Source organism: Canis lupus, chromosome 4 (genome assembly GCF_011100685.1).
Source record: "Canis lupus familiaris isolate Mischka breed German Shepherd chromosome 4, alternate assembly UU_Cfam_GSD_1.0, whole genome shotgun sequence".
Taxonomy (NCBI): Eukaryota; Metazoa; Chordata; class Mammalia; order Carnivora; family Canidae; genus Canis; species Canis lupus.
The window spans coordinates 8,702,744-8,709,557 of record NC_049225.1 but is presented as its reverse complement, the minus strand read 5'-3'; the positions used below and the strand labels follow the sequence as shown (position 1 = coordinate 8,709,557).

The 6,814-nt window shown below is 42.3% G+C and overlaps 1 long non-coding RNA gene across 1 annotated transcript in view; it reads left to right on the top strand.

Moving 5' to 3' along the window:
- Positions 1-528: 528 nt before the first annotated feature.
- Positions 529-6,814, top strand: part of LOC111095694 — a 39,283-nt gene continuing 32,997 nt past the window's right edge. The window contains exon 1 of the long non-coding RNA XR_005357540.1: positions 529-623. This is a non-coding gene — a long non-coding RNA (uncharacterized LOC111095694). The remainder of the gene's footprint in view (positions 624-6,814) is intronic.

Below are 6,814 nucleotides of genomic sequence, written 5' to 3'. Positions count from 1 at the left end.
GTGCTTTCACCTCCATTATCTCATTGAAACTCCCCAATAACCTTGTAAGATAGAGAGGAATTATGTTTTCCCATGTTCCTTTTTAATTTTTTTTTCAGCATCTCATGAAATGGTTCATGAAATTGGGGAAGGAGCACAAACAGGAGGGAGAGGCAATGGTGACAGGCTTGAGGGCAAGGGGCACAGGGATGGGCCGGGCAGGATGCTCTCCTCTTCCCTGCAGCAACCCTCCCCCAATCATCCCACTGATGGGAGGGGATAGGTTTTCCCATTTTAAAGGTGAGGAAACTGAGTATCAAATAAACTAAAAATGATTATTAATAGTAAGTCACATTTGTATAGTGTATTATATTTCCCTGAAGACACAGTGCTATCTTGTCTTTGCTGCATTCCTGCATGTGTTCTGTCAACAGATCCAGTCATTGGCCACAGGGGTGGACATGTGGCCGGTCACCATGCACAGTGATTGGTCCAGGACCAAGCCAGTTAGGGGATGGGTTTTTTGTTGTGCTTTTGGTCTGTTTTCTGCTGGAGCAGATGGGGTGAGTCTCTTTGCTGTCAGATCTTGGATTATTCTGGATTCTGTCATGGAGAATGAAAAAGGAAAAGGAAGCCAAGTGGAGGTAAGCAGAGCAGAAAGACCAAGAGATCCTCAGTGATGAGGAGGCCCCACTTTTAGTCCCTGAGACCCTGGAGTGGTTTTTGTCTCTGTCCCTTTTGATGATCTGTTGTAATTCATCCTTCACCCATCTGAAGAGTGGGGGGTGGGAGAGTGGGGGCGAGGAGGGACAGACAGACAGAGAGAAGCAAACATGCAGGAGCCTGCATGCTCCTGATGAGTCTCCTGTGAGTTGAGCTAAGATTAGTCAGACCCCTGGGAAAGCTGCACTCAGCAGGCAGCGAGGGCACCAACCCTTCATTCTGCAACCATCCAATTCACCAGAAGGTGTCAGTGAGAAATTCCCTACCGTCACTCAATGCATTTAGATGATTGACTTTCAAAGATAAAAATTGCAGAATGATTTTTTTACCTTAATTTGAGCTGCTTCTAAATTTAAATTTGATTTCGAGAATTTATTCTCAGCACAAAACAAACCCATGCTGTACATCCATTTTCATAGCAGCATTATTCAAAAAAGCCAAGAAACAGAAACAGCCTGTTATGGATTAAATGTATATGTCCTCCCAAAATTCATATGTTGAAGCCCTAACCCCAGAGTGGCTAAATTTGGAGTAATTAAGGTTAAATTAAGTCATAAGAGTGGGGCCCTAATTGAATAGGATTCATGTCCTTATAAGAAGAGCTAGCAGAGGGGGGCGCCTGGCAGGCTCGGTCTTTGGCATCTGACTCATGATTTCGGCTCAGGTCATGATCTCAGAGTCCTGAGATTGAGCCCTGAGTCAGGCTCTGCTCTGGACGTGGAGTTTTCTCGAGATTCTCTCCTTCTCCTTCTGCCCCTCCCTCTCCATGAGTACACATGCACACTCTCTCTGTAAAAAAAGACATCAAAAAGAAGAGTTATTTACGCATAAGGAAATAGGATATTTTAAATATATGGTGCTTTCATTTCAGTGATAATTTTTTCAAAAAGTATAATTCTAGAATATATGGTGGACCAGCTTATAAATGAGTACTGGCAAGAATTTTTAGTGGCTGCATTTGCATTTGTGAAGTTTGTGAGCTATAGTCCAAATGTTATCATGGCACACTGTATGAATGATTTGCAACAGCTTGAATAAAGTGGTAGAAGAATCTAATTAGCTATAGCATATGAGAATATAAGCATGCTGCTTACAAAGATTCTGCTTTCTGGCAATCGATACCATGGTCATGTTTAAGAGTTGTTATACTGGGGCGCCTGGGTGGCTCGGTGGGTTAAGTGTCTACCTTGGGCTCAGGTCATGATCCTGGGGTCCTGGGATGGAGCGAGTTTGCTTCTCTCTCTTTGTCCCCCCCACCCCACTCTCCCACCCCCCACTCATACTCTTTCTCTCTCTCTCAAATAAATGAATAAAAGTCCTTAAAAAAAAGAGTGGGTTCTTAAATGTCTTGTATTTGTATATGCCTACTAAAGCAGTTTATTTATGTGAAGAATATTTTTCTTCCCAGTTTCAGCAATAATTGTGTGAGATAATATTTCATGTAGGTTTAAGTAATGCAACATTGTTAATTTTATCCTCCAATGAATAAAACAGCTTTACAAAATTATTATTTGAAGATTGCTTATTGGCAAAATTTTAATTAAGTATAAATTCTATTTTTCTAAGACTTGCAAAAACCTTCATTATTTATATAGTTTTGTACAGTACATTCATAGAAACAACTTTGATTAGCTTTGGTGTTTTTACTTTTTAAAAATATTTTATTTATTTATTTGACACAAAAAGAGAGCACAAGCAGGGAGCAGCAGGCACAGGGAGAGGGAGAAGCAGACTCCCTGCTGAGCAGGGATCCCAATGCCAGCCTGGATCCCAAGACCCCGAGATCATGACCCGAGCTGGAGGCACTCAACCAACTGAGCCACGGAGGCGCCCTGGCTTTGGTGTTTTTAAAGTCAAATATAAGGGAGGCCTGGGTGGCTCAGTGGTTAAGCGTCTGCCTTCTGGCTCAGGGCGTGATGCTGGAGTCCTGGGGATCGAGTCCCACATCCAGCTTCCCGCGTGGAGCCTGCTTCTCCCTCCGCCTATGTCTCTGTTTTTTTCTCTGTGTCTCTCATGAATAAATAAATAAAATCTTAAAAAAAAAATAAAGTCAAATATAAGAACAGATGAAATATTGAAATAGTCCAGAAAAGCCATTTCTCCACCATGAAACCCAACATCAGAGACCACCGACCTAATATCTGTCATATTATGTCAGAGTTGTTCCTTTGATTTTATTGGTTTTATAGCTTGAAGTATTTAACTTGTAGCCGTGTGTGTTTCTTCAGAGAAACAGAACCAATAGGATATATTTGTGTGTGTGTAACATGTGTGTTCCCACATGCGCGCGCACGAGGTGGGAGGAACCGAGAGAGACGTTGACAAGTCTGAGATCTGCAGGCTGGAGACCCAGGGAAGAGTTGATGGTTCACCTCCGGTCCAAAAGCCATCTGGAGGCAGGATTTCCTCTTCCTTGGGGGACTCAGTCTTTTTTCTCTTAAGACTTTCAATTGATTGGATAAAGCCCCCTCCCCCCATTATGGAGGGTCACCTGCTGTACTCAGTCTAGTGATCTAAGAAATAATCTTATCTAAAAATACTTCCACAGTGACATTTAGACTTCAAATCTTGTCTTAAACACATCTTTTAGATGCATTATAATAAAGTTTTCTTTTTTTTAAATTTATTTATGATAGTCCCATCACAGAAAGAAAGAGGCAGAGACACAGGCAGAGGGAGAAGCAGGCTCCATGCACCGGGAGCCCGACATGGGATTCGATCCCGGGTCTCCAGGATCGCGCCCTGGGCCAAAGGCAGGTGCCAAACCGCTGCGCCACCCAGGGATCCCTAGATGCATCATAATAAAAACACTTTAACAAAGCACTGAGAGGGTCTGTTAAATATTTTTTCCAAAAAAAAAAACCATGAAGCAATCTTCCCTGAAAGATTCATTCTGTCCCAGCTCATAGAACAACGAGGGACTCGCTGGCATCCTCACCCAGGTCTCCAGTACCGGGGTCTCAGAAATGTAGGTCTGCTTACTCACAAGTTATCTATTCTGCTTTTTTTCTCTTAACGTTTAAGATAAGGCTTTCAAGGTTTTGTTTTTCTTACTGGTTGGTTTTTGTGATGTTTTCAGTAAAACGTAATTATTTATAATGATATCTGAAAATAGCAGCTATAAAATAACCTGAAAAACCAACCTCGTGAATGAGCATTGAGGTATATTTTGAGGACAATGGGGGATGCATAAAGTTTGTGTGTATTTAGCTAAAGGTTTCATACAAGAGGACTCTTTCCTCCTTTCCACTCAATCCCTGAATAATACATCCGATGAATGTCACCTCATGCAGAAAGGAGATCTGAACTAACAGTTTCATTAACATGGAAAAATCATATGAATAAAAATATCCCACTTCATGAGCACAGAGATGATTTATTAAGCAAACCTGAACCTGCCGCCTTAAAGTCTTAGGTTTGCTATAATTTATATTTCCTGTCAGGAATGCTCATATTTCAGCTATAAATAGAACATGGCAGCAGAGAGAGTGGTGTTTTAATTAGGTCATTCCTCAGTCTGCGTGACTTATTTTCTTTGAGCCTTTGCCATTTTTTACTTCAGATTTAATCTCTTTGTGATGATGATGCAACATGACAGAATGATACCAGACTTCCAGAGAGTTCCCCTCCCTGCTCTCTCCTCTCTCTAATTCTCTCTCTGTCTCTCTTTCTCTGACTCTTTGTCTCTCTCTCTGTCTCCATCTCTCTCAGTGTCTCTGTCTCTGTCTCTCTCTCATCAAGGTGCACTTGCTGTCTCAAAACCTCCAGCAAAGAGGAGGCCAGGAGGGCTTTTGTCATATGTTTACACCACAGATTGAGTCTCACCTCTGGTCACTCTCCCATCTGGGACTAAATGTCCCAACTGGCGCTTGGCTTATGTCTGGCTCTCCTATGGCTATGTATCTGCCCTTCTGAACTTTGTGATTGACACTAGTGGAGTGCAGGGGGAGACTAAAGAAAGGAGATAGATAATAAGACTCCTATGTTGGGGACGCCTGGGTGGCTCAGTGATTGAGCATCTGCCTTTGGCTCAGGTCATGATCCCGGGGTCCTGGGATCAAGTCCTGCATCAGGCTCCCCATGGAGAGCCTGCTTCTCCCTCTGCCTAATGTCTCTGCCTCTCTCTCCATGTCTCTCATGAATAAATAAATAAAATCTTTTAAAAAAAGACTTATACATTAAAAGATTGAGTGGACTGATAACCTTCCCATCTTCCTTATTAAACCTAAATCTATAACAGTTCCTAGTAGCTTCTGAAGGAACAATGCAAATGGAAAAAGACCCTTTCTAATCAATATCCTTTTACCTCATATGATTTTTGAGATGCTGGAAAGGGTCCTATATCCTTGTCACAGACCGTGGTAATATTTTAGGAGACAAAGCCTTCCCTTCCATTGGTGACATTGTTAGTGGCTCTGCAGGCTTTGGTATCCCCATAATTCAATCAACACTCCTCTGAAAGACAAACCCAGAGTCCCTCCTAATACCCACACATCTCAGCTAGAGCTTTGAGGGAAGTGTAGTCCATCTCTCTACCAGTCCTCCCCAGTTCCCTCCAGCCACACCACCTTCTGCTTTGTCCCAGGGTCATTTGGTTCCTCTTGCAACTCTGTGGCAGGACACACAGCTGCATTAGCAAGCCTAGACCTGCTTCCTGGTCTGGGAGCATGACCTGGAAAGAGCCAGCTATAGTTCTCATAACTCATTTAGCAAGAGAACCTGACTTGGACTGAACCATCCTGATGGAAAAACTGACCCAGTCTGATGTAAGGCTATTTTACCTGTATTTATCTGCTGCAGGAAGCACAGTTTTCCAGGTTGGGAGCTAATTGAGGGTCCCTCCCAGTGTGTTTCTTTATCTTTGTGTCTCTAGCACTAGCACTGGTCTGGCACATAAGTGTCTGATAAATATTTACTGAATTTAATTGAATCTTTATGTCTGAACACTTAGGAAATAAGCAAGTGATACCGTGGTAAACTGTCCTTCAAAATAAAAAATCATGGATTGTTCATTCACTAATTTAGTCAATCTTTCATTCAACTAACAAGCATTTTTTTGAGGGCTACCTATGTGTTAGGTTTTTGGACATGTGTCAGGATTGTAAGACAAGTCATAGGCAGTCCCTGTCCTTGTTAAGTTCATAGCCAAATAGAGAAGACAGATAAGCACACCAGGATTTTAAAAGATACAGTAAGCATGCTGATAAAGGTGTATACATCACAAGGGCACAGACATCAGGCATCTATCCCTGGGTGACAAGATCCGATTTGCATTTCAGGAAGATTACTCTAAACACTAAAGACATTATTGCTTGAAAATAGGGAATGGTCAAGCATTAAAACAATATTGAGTACAAGAATGTAGGGTCTCCTCCACAGGGTCTTGGCTTTAAGCTATAGGTAGTAACTGAAGGGGACAACCTTTAGAAAAGAAAACCAGAGCCAAAAATGATCTGAGTTTTAAATACAATCAACGATGTCAGGCGGTAGGCAGTTGCTCCTATCTACTGCCACCAAAATGGTACCACTTTCTTCTTCCTAAGGAATATGCCCAAGATAACAGATACAGTGTTGTTACTTCTTTTCATCTTGTTAGAGACCTTGGATCCACAAAGTGTAGTTCACCCTAATTCCTTGAGGAGGACCTTTCCATGCAACAAAGGAAGGGGAGAGTCTATCCTTTATCTCCATCAAGTGCTAAGTTGGAGTCTGGGACTGCAGGGCTGATGCTCATGAACAGGAGATACACATGTGCTCCAGGGTCAGTGATTCGTGCATCCGCAGACCATGTGAAGGTCCAGTTCTCCTTTTGCTCTCTGAACATGAAGGTGGGAATCAGGATATGTTTTGCTGACCCCAGCAGATATCTTTCAGTTCCAGAGAAGTTTCCCTTTTGTGCACTTCTACAGCACATTTCACCATTCTAATTCAAACATTATGACAAGGTAGCAACCAGACAGGCTGAAGGACTGTGAGGAAACAGGAGGTGTTGGAGTACTTCCTGCATAAGAAATGATGTTTTCATTTTTAAAACCCACATTTCCCCTCCTGGCCATAGCCCAGGGACTCAGACAAGGGCTGTAATAATGACTAATGTGCTTCCCTTAATGTA